This window comes from Anomaloglossus baeobatrachus, chromosome 5 (assembly GCF_048569485.1).
Source record: "Anomaloglossus baeobatrachus isolate aAnoBae1 chromosome 5, aAnoBae1.hap1, whole genome shotgun sequence".
Lineage (NCBI taxonomy): Eukaryota > Metazoa > Chordata > Amphibia > Anura > Aromobatidae > Anomaloglossus > Anomaloglossus baeobatrachus.
In genome coordinates, this window is record NC_134357.1 from 49,089,726 (window position 1) to 49,106,534 (window position 16,809).

The window sequence follows — 16,809 nt, forward strand, 5'->3', positions numbered from 1 at the left end:
CCTGAAAAGTACTTTTAGATTTAGTTTACATTGAAACAGCAAGGACTGTAAGGCTATAATTCCTGCCTAGATGTCTCTAATACACTATTGTTTCTCCAGCAGCTACACTAAATGCAGCTAATAGCAGAATTATTAGAGAATAGAATAGATTAGATTTAGCCCTGAGAAGGACTTTTGATTTTATGTTAAAGCAGAAATAACCGTAAGATTATAATAGCTGAATCGATGGCTCTAAAGCCCACTTTACACGCTTCAATATATCTCACAATCCGTCGTTGGGGTCAAGTTGTAAGTGACGCACATCCGGCATCGTTCGTGACATATTTGCGTGTGACATCTACTTGCGATCAGGATTGAACGCAAAACCGTTGATCGCAAACACATCGTATCATTCTCTAGAATTGAGCGTTTTGTTGCACGAACCTAGTCAATTGTAACGTGTGACATCCCTCATATGATTTTGGTGTCTGATGCTATGTGCGCAGGTGTGCGCTCTGCACCGCAGCTTAAAAAAGGTCCGCTTCAGAGCGCAGCTGAAAAGCTGCGTTCTGAAGCGCCTCACAATGTCTGTCAGTCACTAATCTCTGTCAGTCGGTCACTATCTCTGTCCCTCACTCTCTGTCCATGTCAGTCTATCCCCCTCTCTCATATACTCACCGATCCCCGATCCCCGGCGCTGCACGGCGTTCACACTGCTCCGGCGGCTTTTACTGTTTTGAAAAAGCCGGCCGCCCATTAAACAATCTCGTATTCCCTGCTTTACCCGCCCACCGGCGCCTATGATTGGTTGCAGTGAGACCCGCCCCCACGCTGAGTGACAGGTGTCACACTGCACCCAATCACAGCAGCCGGTGGGCGTGTCTATACTGTGTAGTGAAATAAATAATTAAATAATTAAAAAAAAAGGCGTGCGGTTCCCCCCAATTTTAAAACCAGCCAGATAAAGCCATACGGCTGAAGGCTGGTATTCTCAGGATGGGGAGCTCCACGTTATGGGGAGCCCCCCAGCCTAACAATATCAGCCAACAGCCGCCCAGAATTGCCGCATACATTATATGCGACAGTTCTGGGACTGTACCCGGCTCTTCCCGATTTGCCCTGGTGCGTTGGCAAATCGGGGTAATAAGAAGTTATTGGCAGCCCATAGCTGCCAATAAGTCCTAGATTAATCATGTCAGGCGTCTATGAGACACCCTCCATGATTAATCTGTAAATTACAGTAAATAAACACATACACCCGAAAAAATCCTTTATTAGAAATAAAAACACAAACATATACCCTGGTTCACCACTTTAATCAGCCCCAAAAAGCCCTCCATGTCCGGCGTAATCCAGGATGCTCCAGCGTCGCTTCCAGCGCTGCTGCATGGAGGTGACCGGAGCTGCAGCAGACACAGCCGCTCCGGTCACCTCCACGCAGGTAATGAAGACAGCCGCGCGATCAGCTGAGCTGTCACTGAGGTTACCCGCTGTCACTGGATCCAGCGGTGGCCGCGGGTAACCTCAGTGACAGCTCAGCTGATCGCGCTACTCACCGCCGCTCCTATCACCTCCATGCAGCAACTGAGGTGAGTAGCGCGATCAGCTGAGCTGTCACTGAGGTTACCCGCGGCCACCGCTGGATCCAGTGACAGCGGGTAACCTCAGTGACAGCAGCTGATCGCGCGGCTGTCTTCATTACCTGCGTGGAGGTGACCGGAGCGGCTGTGTCTGCTGCAGCTCCGGTCACCTCCATGCAGCAGCGCTGGATGCGACGCTGGAGCATCCTGGATTACGCCGGACATGGAGGGCTTTTTGGGGCTGATTAAAGTGGTGAACCAGGGTATATGTTTGTTTTTTTATTTCTAATAAAGGATTTTTTCGGGTGTGTGTGTTTATTTACTGTAATTTACAGATTAATCATGGAAGGTGTCTCATAGACGCCTGACATGATTAATCTAGGACTTATTGGCAGCTATGGGCTGCCAATAACTCCTTATTACCCCGATTTGCCAACGCACCAGGGCAAATCGGGAAGAGCCGGGTACAGTCCCAGAACTGTCGCATCTAATGTATGCGCAATTCTGGGCGGCTGTTGGCTGATATTGTTAGGCTGGGGGGCTCCCCATAACGTGGAGCTCCCCATCCTGAGAATACCAGCCTTCAGCCGTATGGCTTTATCTGGCTGGTTTTAAAATTGGGGGGAACCGCACGCCATTTTTTTTAATTATTTAATTATTTATTTCACTACACAGTATAGACCCGCCCACCGGCTGCTGTGATTGGGTGCAGTGTGACACCTGTCACTCAGAGTGGGGTGTGTCTCACTGTAACCAATCATAGGCGCCGGTGGGCGGGGAAAGCAGGGAATACGAAATTGTTTAATGGGCGGCCGGCTTTTTCAAAACAGTAAAAGCCGCCGGAGCAGTGTGAACGCCGTGCAGCGCCGGGGATCGGGGATCGGTGAGTATATGGGAGAGGGCTTCTCACTTCAGTCACTCAGGAGTTTAGCGGTCACCGGTGAGTCCTTCACTGGTGACCGCTAATCAGGACGCGACACAGACAGAGCCGCAGCATGACCATGAAGTCGGGTGAAGTTCACCCGAGTTCATTCTGACAGTGCGGCTCTGTCTGTGTCTGCTGTCATCTGCCATTCAGCTCTGCTACATGGCTGTCTGTGTCTGCTGTCAGCGGCCATGTAGCAGAGCTGAATGGCAGATGACATAGTAAAAACACATCCCTACACAGTACACATGCTTGGCAAGTCAATAAATAAAAAAAAAAAGGTGCCCAATGCATACGTCACAGAACACATGATCTAAAGGATCGCACATAACATTGATCAATTTAACATAGACTACTAACGCTCGTGTGACAGCAAATGAACGACCAACGTGAAATCTCATAGATCCCGTATGCAACCTGGGCGTGTCACATCGCAAATGCGATTGTACAACTAATTGCAACGTGTAAAGTGGGCTTAAGGCCTCTGCTACACTTACGTGACAAAACGTAATGTTTTTGTCACGTACGTGTTAAAGGGGTGGTTTAGTCCCCGTGTGCCATGTTTATGGCACGTACGTGTTCTTCGTGTGTTATACGTAATAACACACTGAGAACGGAAAGCCCCGCCTTACCTGCATCATCCGGCGCTGTCTGTGGTGCTGAATGACAGTTGACAGTGTCCGACACAGGCCACGCCCCGCTGATGCTGCTTCCGACCCCCAGTGAAGAAGAAGCATTGTTCAAATTCACTGGGGGATGGATCCAGTGGGGTGAGTATTTGTTTTTATTATTTTTACACTGACACGTGTCTTTCTCCGGCGCGTGTCACACGGGCCCGCATCCACACTACATCCGTGTGGTACGGGTGCGGGCCGTGTGACACCCGTGCTGCCAGAACAAAACGGACATGTCAGCGTATTTAAAAAACGGACACACGCAAGTACGGAACGGACACACATTTCGTTCCAGGATACTTACATGTGTCCAAAACAATAACAATACATAGGACCACGTGGGCCCGTGTCTCCGGTACGTGAAAAAAAAGGCACACGTACCGGAGGCACGTGAGTGTGGCAGAGACCTTACACACTATCCTTTCTCCAGCAGTTAGCCACTTGATGTGCAGCCCATGGCTGGCATTCATAGGAGAATGTGATTTGTTCTATATACAGCAATATACTGTCTTGATGAAGGGGGCAGAGACCCCCGAAGCGCGTAGACTTTTATATGTTCATGCAATAAAAGACCTGGATCAATAATCCCTTGCTGGCATTGGTGATTAGTGCGGCGATGACCCTTGTTCTTTCCTGAAAAGACTATCTCGATTCCTGCGGGACTGCGGCTTTCACCTCCTGTGACTAAGTGATTTGGGTGTTGTGACCTTTCACAACACTTTTAGGTGAGTGCAATTCAAAGTTTTTTCCTTGTTTTTAATCTGGTAAGACCCTACCGCACCCTTCTCTCCACAGTCCCTGACATTTGATCGTCTGTTATTGCATTTTTAAAAAATTTTGCAGCAATCAAAAAACTATTTTGATGTTTGGAATTTTTTTCCCGTCACGCCGTGTACTAATCAGATTAATTGATTTAATATTTGGATAGATCAAGTATTTATGAAGGCAGTGATACCAAATATGTGTATATTTTTTTAAATATTTTATTTTCACTGGTGCGATTGGGGGTGATTTGAACTATTAGGTTTTTTCTTTTGTTATATTTTTAAAAACTTTTTAAACTTTTTTTCTTTATTTTACTAGTCCCCGAATGGGACTTTATCACTGCTCAGGCTGATCGCTTGTGGATTTCTGTTGATTAGGGTTAGCTCTGATCAGCAAAAATGCTTCTTTCCTGTGAGAGCTGACGTGCTATCGGATCAGAGAGGAAATACGTCATGATAGCAATGGGTTATCACATCACCCGTCGCTACCATGGCAACCATCGCCTCTCTGTGATTGCATCATTGGACCTCCGATGGCAGCAGGGAACGGCGCATGCCACAGCCATTTGAATCTAGCTGTCACATTTTGACAGTGCAATATTATGGCCTAAAGGCCACTTTACACGCAGCGACGTATCTAACGATATGTCGTTGTGGTCACAGAATTCGTGCCGCACATCCGGCATCGTTAGCGACGTTGTTGCGTGTGACATCTACGAACGAGTGCTAATGATCAGAAATACTCACCTAATCGTTGATCGTTGACATGTCGTTTTCAAAAGATCGTTGTTCGTTCTGGACGCAGGTTGTTCGTCGTTCCTGAGGGAGCACACATCACTATGTGTGACTTCCAGGGATTGACGAACAACAGCCTTCCTGCGTCCTCCGGCAACGAGGTGGGCATGACGTTAATGTGGCTGCTCTCCGCCCCTCCACTTCTATTGGTGGCCCGCTGTGTGACTTCACTGTGACACCGCATGAACCTCCCCCTTAAAAAAGAGGTTGTTCGCCGGCCACAGCGTCGTCAGTTGGAAGGTAAGTATGTGTGACGCGTACTACCAATATTGTTTGCCACGGGCAGCGATTTGCCCATGACGCACAAACTACGGGGGCGGGTGCGATCGCTAGTGACATCGCTAGCGATGTCGCAGCGTGTAAAGCAGCCTTTACTGGTGCAGGTGGATCACAGATCCACCCGTGCCTGTGTAACGGGGTCCCAGGGGTGCCTCTGGCCTTGTAGTCGTGGCTCTTGCTATCAGGCTTACCCCTGGTTCCGCCGTTACCTCAAGATCGGGAGATGACTTGGTGGGGCATAGTGTGGTGGTGCAATTGTCGGACGTCGTACAGTCTTCAGGCAGGATGTAGTGAAAACAAAAGACATTTTTTTTATTGCACTCTCCTTCACAATCCGGCAGTTGTAGATGACACTTCTTGGAGCTGGGGGACAACCTGTCCTAACGTACCCTCCCGTGGGGATGTGCCCTGATTAATCTGCTTCGCCGGGCTCCCACTTCGGCTACACACACACCGGACCCACACCGGTTGCTTTGCTCTCTGAGGTTCTGTTCACTCCCGTTCTCTCCGGCGCCCCCTATGGATTCAGCTCCCACACTCTGCCCCTTGCTGTTCACTCTCTCACGTCCCGGATCCAACTGCCTCTCACACACACACTTCTCCTCCCTCCCCCTGGTTTCTGCCGGCTCCTCCTTCACTGTGGTGACAGCCGTCCCACCCGGCCACTAGGGGGTGCCCAAACACAATACACATACAAATAAAACATTTTTATTAATGACATTTCCGGGTTAACTATGCTTTCTTTGTAGGGGGTCTGCCCACCCACTACATACCTCCCCTCTTAAAACCTGAGCCTCCCGGCAAGGCTCCTATCTAAAAATCACATTTTTAAAACTAAGCAAAACATGTTCAATACACTGCGAACCTGTCCACAGGAGGGTACCCGCAAAAGGGCACCAGTCCAGTGCCCGGAGTTCCTCCTTGAAGCTCCCGGTCTTAGTCGTGCCCAGAAGCTTGGCAGCGCTCCCGGTCTTAGTTGTGCCCGGAGGCTTTGCAGCGCTCCCGGTCTTGGATGTCACCGGCAGATACACAGATCAAACAGCTTCTTTTCTTCTCAACAACGCGGAGGAGCCCCTGGCTCAGTCCAGCAGCAGGCTCTCTCCGGGCTCAAACTCTTGAACGTTGCTAACTGTAACTTCAAACAACACCGGTCTTCAAACAAGCCGGTCTGGATGCTTTACTCCGGGTGCAAAGCCCACTTCCATTCAGCTCTCTGAGCCCTGACGTAGTCTGACAAAGACTGCCCGGGCTGTCGGCGCAGCCTCTGGAAGGGTTCGTACGCGACGGCGGGCTTTGGTGCCGTGATCTCCTCAGTCTCCGACGGGGGTGATGGGGTCGCTACCCGAGGCGGCTGAGGTACATCCAGGACGATTACCGGATGTGTATTGATGTTCTGGCTAATAGCCAGCACCGCCGGGATTCCCTTCTCCGGGTCAGTGGTCGGTCCGGGCATCACCTCCGGAGCTACAGCTAAGGTGCGTCTTGGAAGGGAGGATTCAGCCAGTACCGGTCTTGACTGCGCCCGCCGCCGGCCTTGGTGTTCCTCCCACTCCAATTCTTGCTGCCATTGAGCAGCTTCTTGTGAGGTGGGCATTCGGGTTATGCTAACTGCGAAGAGGCTTCGGCATCCCACCTCTGGTATGAACCGGACCTTTTCCCCCGGGTAGAGCGTGTGTAGGCGCTGAGGTAAGCCTTCGACATCTAGATGCACTCGATTGTAGAAGTAATCATCGCCGGTTGTCTCCTCCCGGATGAAGCCGTAGCCCTCTTGCTGGTTGAACTTCACCACGATTCCCGTGGTGAACTGTAGCTCAAACTCTTCACCCCGGGGACTGGCCATCATCTCCCGGGCCACAGTCTCAGCAAGCAGTCTCTCCTGCACGGGGTCCGGTTCCGGGGACGGAGACTTTCTTTGAGGTAGGGGAGACGGCTGCACCGGGTCCCAGAAGAAGCCCCAGCTATCCCTTTCCAGCTTCCGGGTAGGTGAATCTTCCGGGGCTTGTACGGGAACAGGTGTCGACGGTCCCACCGCGACGGGCGGGGGTGTCTCCAGGTCTGTGTATGGGATTCCCAGGGGCCGATTCCCCGACGGCAGCGGAGTGGTATACGTTGCCCGGACCTCTGTCGTGGTCCCTCCGGTCACGGCGTCCCACGTGGTGATCCAGGTCACTTTGGTCGGGTGCCCTTGTCCTCCTGGTACAGCCGGTATCTCCAAAGGTAACACTTCCGCAGCTGCAGCCGCAGACTGCTTGGGACGTCCTCGGCCCAGGTGGGTGAGTGCCATCGCGGTCTCCATCTCTTGTTGCTGCCTGGAGGTCTCCATCTCGTTAACACTCTGTAGCTCTGGCAATGGCAGCGAGGTCAGTGGAGAAGCTGGAGGAAGTGGAGGCGGGCCTACTTTTCCCGCTCTTGGGTATACTCCACCCCCAGTCTCACACATCATATCGACCCCTCCGCGGCGGTTCTTCTTTTCCTTCAAAACACCGCCCACTTCACATGTCTTCCTTCGTGCCCTGGGACCGGCACCTCCCCTCTTTGGGCGGAGTACTCCAAACTTCTTTTTCGGCACCGGCCAGCCCCAGGCTCTTCTTTTGGCGCCAACTTTTCGCGCGCTTTCTGTATCTTCACAGACGACGGCCATCTTGCCGCCATCTTGTGCCCGGTCCAACGCTGCAGGCACTGCTTCTGTTTCCCACCATGGGATCGGGAATCTTCTCCAATAGTCCGGATCTTGGGCCCTAGGCACCACTTGGTCTCCTTCTTCTTGGAGCGGGACCCCTTGCATAAGATCCGGATCCTGCCGACTACGCCACATGTAACGGGGTCCCAGGGGTGCCTCTGGCCTTGTAGTCGTGGCTCTTGCTATCAGGCTTACCCCTGGTTCCGCCGTTACCTCAAGATCGGGAGATGACTTGGTGGGGCAGAGTGTGGTGGTGCAATTGTCGGACGTCGTACAAACAGTCTTCAGGCAGGATGTAGTGAAAACAAAAGACATTTTTTTTATTGCACTCTCCTTCACAATCCGGCAGTTGTAGATGACACTTCTTGGAGCTGGGGGACAACCTGTCCTAACGTACCCTCCCGTGGGGATGTGCCCTGGTTAATCTGCTTCGCCGGGCTCCCACTTCGGCTACACACACACCGGACCCACACCGGTTGCTTCGCTCTCTGAGGTTCCGTTCACTCCCGTTCTCTCCGGCGCCCCCTATGGATTCAGCTCCCACACTCTGCCCCTTGCTGTTCACTCTCTCACGTCCCGGATCCAACTGCCTCTCACACACACACTTCTCCTCCCTCCCCCTGGTTTCTGCCGGCTCCTCCTTCACTGTGGTGACAGCCGTCCCACCCGGCCACTAGGGGGTGCCCAAACACAATACACATACAAATAAAACATTTTTATTAATGACATTTCCGGGTTAACTATGCTTTCTTTGTAGGGGGTCTGCCCACCCACTACACCTGTTAGCCACACATGTCTGCTGATCAAATCAGCAGACATGTGCAGAGCTCACTGCTGCAGCTGACGGTGATTACCCCCACATGACCAAGGATGTACTGCTACATCCTTGGTCGTAAAGGGGTTAAAAAAATTGAATAAAATTAAAAATTGTGATTTATTTGGAAAGGTGAGTTTCCAAAACGAAAAACTATTACACTCATTCTCTGTGTAACAAAATTTAATCAAAGTTGTAGTAATCTTCATTTTTTGACTAAATGATATGAATTGTAATGTGTAAAGAATGAATCTGCAGTTGTTTTTTTGTGTAATGTCATCTGTTGAAACAGAATGATGAAAATAATGATAATATGATCATGAGCGTTAGAGGAAGTAAGACTGTGTTTACAAATTAAGTGAATATATGAAATCGTACATCTCGGTGCACAGGACAATTATTGAAGCAATTAATATATTTCTATATCAGACGATGAAGCAGTGAAAAATGGCAAATATGAGTGCTTGAGCGACCTTTTCTTGTTATACTGAGAAGAAACGTCATGAACCAAACCCCACACATAGTCCTCCAACATAGCCGCATTCAACCTCCCTTGATTATGTTTCTCCATCACATGAATGTCTGGGTGGAACCGTTTACCATGTTCTTCACTAACAGCTCCCAAATTCGATTTGAAGAAATCCAGATGTGAATGTAAATAGTGCATCTTGATTGACATTCGACACCCAACCTGATATGTCTTCATCAAATTGTCAACAAGAGCTTCATAGCTGTGTGTCCTAAGGTTTCCAAAAAATCCACTCACTCACTACTAGAGTTGAGCGCGGTTCGCGGTTCTCCAGTTCGCGGCTCGAGTGATTTTGGGGGCTGTTCTAGATCGAACTAGAATTCGAGCTTTTTGCTAAAGCTCGATAGTTCTAGATACGTTCGAGAACGGTTCTAGCAGCAAAAAGACCAGCTAATTACTAGCTGGCTTTCCGCTGTAATAGTGTAAGTCACTCTGTGACTCACAGTATTATGAAATTTCAGTGTATAGTGTGCGGGAACAGCGCATTCAGATCACTGCTGTATGGATAATGGCGATCGCCATTTTTTTTTTTTTTTTCCTTGTCTTCCTTCCCTAAGAGCGCGCGTGTAGTGGGGCGGGCCAGCATGTCAGCCAATCCCAGACACACACACAGCTAAGTGGACTTTTAGCCAGAGAAGCAACGGCATGTGTGATAGGATGTCCATGTCACATGTCCCTGCATTATAAAAACGGACATTTTCCTCCAGCACGCCATTATCTGCCTTCTGCGTCCTTGGTGTCAGTCGCCGCTGGCGCAGCTCCTGTCTCCAATACTGCTGTGTACGCTCTATACACAGCGCTGTACAGAATAGGGATAGAAGTTTCTATCAGTCCTTTTAAGGGCTAATACCGGCAGGGTCAGAGCCATAGGTGAAAGGTCCGTGAAAACAGAGTTTAACAGCTACACAAGATGATAGCGTCTGTGTAGCTAAGGTCAGGGATTTCCTCGCTGCATTTCCCCATTAGGAGGGAAAGAAAGGCAGGCTTCCTTTCCTCTACCCAGAGACCCACAACCCTGCCATTGTACCCTCCTGCCCTTTGCACACTCAAACTCATTGTTACTAAGCCATTATACTAGCAAACACTGAGTGAACTTAGTGGCATCCTAAACGTGGCTGTTGGACTTCTGTATTGTCCCACTAGTGCACAGATATTTGCAGCACGTCTGCCTGCATTGCACACTCAAGCTCATTGTTACTAAGCCATTATACTAGCAATTTATGCTGCCAGTTTAAGGGCCGTAGTTGCATTCTCAGTGATAATTATTGTTGTTTATTCTGCTGTTAATAAAGATAGACCACCGCTGCAATCTACACCACCTCTCAATTTTTACTACCACATTTTAAGTGCACAATCTTGTCGCAATCAACATGAGTGGCAAAATGACAGATGCTGGTGGAAAGGGGAAGAAGCGTGTTGGAAAAGGAAAAAAAGGGTTTGTCCGTGGGGAAGGTGGCAAAGCTCCATTAACATCTGCTGAAGATAGACCATCTTCCAGCAAAAGTAAGATGTCTACTACTTACCGTGGACAATCCGATGTGCTCCCCTTTTTACGGACACAAACAACTGGAACAAAGGTAGATGATGGCCAAAAAAGGAAAATGCTTGAATGGATCTCATGTGGTCCAACAAGTGCCCTCTCCGTCACCTCAACTACCGCAGCCAAAAAACACCAGTCCTCTGAGTTGTCATCCCAATCAAACTTGCTTTCTCCCAGCTCTGAAGTCTCCATCCGCCCTGCACAGTATAGTGGAACTGAGATGGGTGAGTCTGCAGAGCTGTTCAGTCACACTATAGCCTGGGAATCAGAGGTCTGCTCCCAAGCTACAGTGAGTACAGACCAGGAAATGGTCTGCAGTGATGCCCAGAATCTTTGTGACTCTGATTCAGGCCGTGAGGACCAAGTTTCTGAGCATAATGTTGACCCTTTTTCACAAACTGTAACACCTGTTGTTATAGACAATGAAGAACATAGAGATGACGATGAGACGCAGATACCAGATTGGGATGACAACTTAAATATTTGGTCAGGGCAAGAAGAGGCTCAGTCTGAGGGTGAGGGGAGTGCAAACACAACAATTGATGAGGAAGTTCTAGATCCCACCTACTGTGAACCCACAGGCACTCGAGGAGGTCAATAGAGGCGGTGGAGGAGGATGCAACCGACGACGAAGTTACCTTGCGCCTTCCTGGACAGAGTCAGAGCACTGGTAGCACGTCTACAACTGCATCCTCAGCCACCACTCTGCCTCTGAGCACTAGTCGGGGGGGCTCAGCAGGTCGCATGCCCTCTAAGCCTTGCCTAGCCTGGTCCTTTTTTGACATAGCAAAAGATCGCCCAAATTATGTGATCTGTAAAATTTGTCGTGATTCTGTTAGTAGAGGGCAAAACCTCAGCAGTTTGACAACTTCTTCCATGAATCGTCACATGAATAAATATCATATGTCCCAGTGGGAAGCTCACCGTGCTGCAATGCGGCCTAGCGGAGCGAACCATCCACCGTCTGCCCCTTCCAGTGCATCCGCGCGCTCTTCATCTTCTAGGACTGTGGGGACAGCTGTCACACCTGGTTTTCCATGCACAACTTCCACCACTGTAACCGCAACAGGCAGTTTGCTTGGTAGGTCGTCAGTTGGTTTGGAAGGGGAAACAAGTGCCTGTGTACAGCTCTCTCAGACATCGATAGCACCAACGTTGGATGAAGGCAACATCATGTCTCCGCCTGCACTTTCCTCACAAACCTGCATTTTTCCAGGGACACCCTACTCAACACTGTCTACACACAGCAGCCAGATCTCTGTCCCTCAGATGTGGACAAATAAAAGGCCATTTCCTGCGACCCATGACAAAGCTAAGAGGTTGACTTTATCCCTCTGTAAGCTCTTGGCTACCGAAATGCTGCCTTTCCGCCTGGTGGACACACAGGATTTTAGAGACCTTATGTCTGTCGCTGTGCCCCAGTACCAGATGTCCAGTCACCACTACTTCTCTAAGAAAGGTGTGCCCGCGCTACACCAGCATGTCGCACACAACATCACCGCTTCCTTGAGAAACTCTGTGTGTCAACGGGTGCATTTCACCACCGATATTTGGACCAGTAAGCATGGACAGGGACGTTACATGTCGCTGACTGGGCACTGGGTAACTATGGTGATAGATGGTGAAGGGTCTGCTACACAAGTCTTGCCGTCCCCACGACTTGTGTGTCAATCCTCTGTCTGTCCAAGTTCCGCCACTGCTTCTGCCTCCTCCACCTCATCTGTGTCCTCCACCTCCGCCCCAAGCCTGCCTGGTCAGGCCACCAGCGTTCTAACTGCGCAGAAGGAAGCACGCACCCCTCATTACTATGCTGGCAGCAGAGCGCAACGGCATCAGGCAGTCTTTAGCTTGACATGTCTTGGGAATAGGAGTCACACAGCTGAAAAGTTGTGGTCAGCTCTGCGGTCCGAGTTTAATAAATGGTTGTCTGCACTTAACCTGCAGCCTGGTAAGGCCGTGTGCGACAATGCTGCAAACCTGGGTGCGGCCCTTCGCCTGGGCAAGGTGACACACCTGCCTTGTATGGCTCACGTGTTGAACCTTGTTGTCCAGCAATTCTTAACACACTATCCCTGCCTAGATGGCCTTCTGACCAGGGCACTAAAACTGTCTGCTCACTTCCGCCGTTCAACCGCCGCAGCTGAGCGACTTGCATCACTCCAGAAGTCTTTCGGCCTGCCGGTTCATCGCCTGAAATGCGATGTGGCGACACGCTGGAATTCAACTCTCAACGTTACAGCGACTGTGGCAGCACCGCCGAGCCCTGGTGCAATACGTCATGACGTATAGCCTGGGCCAACGAGATGCAGAGGTGGGGCAGATTACCCTGATGGAGTGGTCTCATATGAAGGACCTATGCACCCTTCTGCACAGTTTCGACATGGCGACGAATATGTTTAGCGCTGACAATGCCATTATCAGCATGACAATTCCAGTCATTTACATGCTGGAGCACACGCTAAACACTATTCGGAGTCAGGGGGTGGGACAACAGGAAGGGGAGGAACTACAGGAGGATTCATATGCGCAAGACACAACAACATCACCAAGGTCCAGACGTTCATCATCACCAACGCGGCAGGCATGGGACCATGGGGGACAGGGATCAACATGGGCGCATGGTAGCAGGCGAAATGTTGAGGAAGGTGCAGGAGAATATGAAGAAATGTAGGACGAACTGTCCATGGACATGGAAGACTCAGCGGATGAGGGAGACCTTGGTCAAATTTCAGTTGAAAGAGGTTGGGAGGAGATGTCAGAGAAAGAAAGAACGGTTAGCACCTCTATGCCACAAACACAGTGTGGACTTGGTCCGCATGGCTGCGCGAGACACATGAGCGCCTTCTTGCTGCACTACCTCCAACATGACCCTCGTATTGTCAAAATTAGAAGTGATGATGACTACTGGCTTGCCACACTATTAGATCCCCGGTACAAGTCCAAATTTTGTGACATAATTCCAGCCATAGAAAGGGACGCACGTATGCAGGAGTATCAGCAGAAGCTGTTACTCGATCTTAGCTCGGCTTTTCCACCAAACAACCATGCAGGTGCAGGGAGTGAATCTCCCACTTATAACTTGACAAACATGGGATGGTCTCGTCATCTTCAACAGTCTACCCGTACCAGTAGCACCGTATCTGGTGCTGGTAACAGCAATTTTATGGAATCTTTTCATAATTTTTTTATACCGTCCTTTGCAAGGCCACCAGAGACAACAAGTCTGACACATAGTCAACGACTGGAGAGGATGATACAGGAGTATCTCCAAATGAACATCGATGCCATGACTTTGCAAATGGAGCCTTGCTCATTTTGGGCTTCAAATCTTGAAAAATGGCCAGAGCTCTCCAGTTACGCCTTGGAGATTTTGTCGTGTCCAGCTGCCAGCGTTGTCTCTGAACATGTCTTCAGTGCTACTGGGTGTGTGCTGACAGATAAGCACACGCGTCTGTCCAGTGACAATGTGGACAGACTAACGTTCATCAAAATGAACAAGTCATGGATCCACAAGGAATTTACTACCCCTGTGTCATCCTGGGGAGAGTAAATGCTTGTGGATTTGGAATGTGCTTGATGCAAATCTAGCTGTGAAGTGTACAACTGGGGCACAACTGCTGCCACTGAATGGGTGGGTGTGTGTGGGGCACAATTTTTGGAAAAAAAGGGAGACTCTGCTTGGAGTAACCCTTGCTTGCTGTGTTTTTTAAAAATGATCCAAGATGAACAGAGCTGGGATCAGGAAAGACTTTGCTACCTACCCCGGAGTCATCCTGGGGACGGTTAAGTATGGCGTATTTTTGAATGTGCTTGATGCAATTCTAGCTGTGAAGTGTACAACTAGGGCACAAGTGCTGCCACTGAAGGGGTGGGTGTGTGTGGGGCACAATTTTTGGAAAAAAAGGGAGACTCCACTTGGAGTAACCCTTGCTTGCTGTGTTTTTTAAAAATGATCCAAGATGAACAGAGCTGGGATCAGGAAAGAATTTGCTACCTACCCCGGTGCAATCCTGGGGACGGTTAAGTATGGCGTATTTTTGAATGTGCTTGATGCAAATCTAGCTGTGAAGTGTACAACTAGGGCACAAGTGCTGCCACTGAATGGGTGGGTGTGTGTGGGGCACAATTTTTGGAAAAAAAGGGAGACTCCGCTTGGAGTAACCCTTGCTTGCTGTGTTTTTTAAAAATGATCCAAGATGAACAGAGCTGGGATCAGGAAAGACTTTGCTACCTACCCCGGAGTCATCCTGGGGACGATTAAGTATGGCGTATTTTTGAATGTGCTTGATGCAAATCTAGCTGTGAAGTGTACAACCAGGGCACAAGTGCTGCCACTGAATGGGTGGGTGTGTGTGGGGCACAATTTTTGGAAAAAAAGGGAGACTCCGCTTGGAGTAACCCTTGCTTGCTGTGTTTTTTAAAAATGATCCAAGATGAACAGAGCTGGGATCAGGAAAGACTTTGCTACCTACCCCGGAGTCATCCTGGGGACGGTTAAGTATGGCGTATTTATGAATGTGCTTGATGCAAATCTAGCTGTGAAGTGTACAACTAGGGCACAAGTGCTGCCACTGAATGGGTGGGTGTGTGTGGGGCACAATTTTTGGAAAAAAAGGGAGACTCCGCTTGGAGTAACCCTTGCTTGCTGTGTTTTTTAAAAATGATCCAAGATGAACAGAGCTGGGATCAGGAAAGACTTTGCTACCTACCCCGGAGTCATCCTGGGGACGGTTAAGTATGGCGTATTTTTGAATGTGCTTGATGCAAATCTAGCTGTGAAGTGTACAACTAGGGCACAAGTGCTGCCACTAAATGGGTGGGTGTGTGTGGGGCACAATTTTTGGAAAAAAAAGGGAGACTCCGCTTGGAGTAACCCTTGCTTGCTGTGTTTTCTAAAAATGATCCAAAAAGAACAGAGCTGGGATCAGGAAAGACTTTGCTACCTACCCCGGAGTCATCCTGGGGACGGTTAAGTATGGCGTATTTTTGAATGTGCTTGATGCAATTCTAGCTGTGAAATGTACAACTAGGGCACAAGTGCTGCCACTGAATGGGTGTTACAGGGGGCTGTCTGATAATAAAACCTAAAGGAGTATCAGACAGTCAGGGTCCACCGTGCAAAGACTCTGCTGCAGACTATGGCAGAGTGCAATACCTCTGTTAAACTCACAGAGGAATATAATTAGTAAATAAGGCAATTCCTCCCTTACTTGGAGGGTGTGTGGAATGGTCTCTGTTAATAATCACAGAGACAAAGGCAGTGAGTGTGAAATGGCACCTACCTAGGTCCGTTCCTCTAGTGGTGCCAGGAGACGGACATCAGCGTAAGCCGCACAAAGCTCCTACCTGCGTTCGCTCCACTAGTGTGTGAGGACACGAACCACTAGATATGGCACCTGCCTAGGTCCGCTCTTCTAGTGGTGCAAAAGAGACGGACAGCAGCATAAGCTGCACAAAGCTTCTACATCTGTTCGCTCCCCTAGTGTGCGACGATACGAACAACTGCCAGACGCAGTATAAGGAACGTTACCCTAGTGGCAACGTCCACCTACGAGTAGAATCACAAGGCCCAGCCGGACCATGTGCCTCAGGCACCTGCCTATGTCCGCTCCCCTAAGAGGTAAGGATACGGACTGCAGCCAAAGCTGTAAGGTATAAGAACGCTACCCTGCCGGTAGCGCTCACCTAGCATAGACAGAGAGATGCCTAGAGGAACGTGCACAGAGCGTCTACTCTCATGCATGAACCAAGAGGACTGAGCGGCGTGCGGCGTGCGTCAGGGTCTTATATAGACTCTTTGCCTCATCCAAGATGGAGGACACCAGAGCCAATCCGCTGCCAGAACGACAGGAATGACGTCACACTGGCCTATCACCGAGCAAAGCATCACAAGCACATGACCAGCGACCAATCGGCATAGAAGGTGTCAGAGACATGTGACCACGTGTCACAAGCACATGACCAGCGGCCAATCGGCATAGAAGGTGTCAGAGACATGTGACCTCGTGTCAGCGATGATGTCACCCGCACATGTGCAATGGCTCCAAGATAGGACTTAGTCTCCAGCGCTTGCACATGTGCAGTAGCAAGAAATCTGGACATAGACTCCAGTGCCACAGCAACCGTAACAATGGGTGGGTGTGTGTGGGGCACAATTTTTGGAAAAAAAGGGAGACTCCGCTTGGAGTAACCCTTGCTTGCTGTGTTTTTTAAAAATGATCCAAGATGAACAGAGCTGGGATCAGGAAAG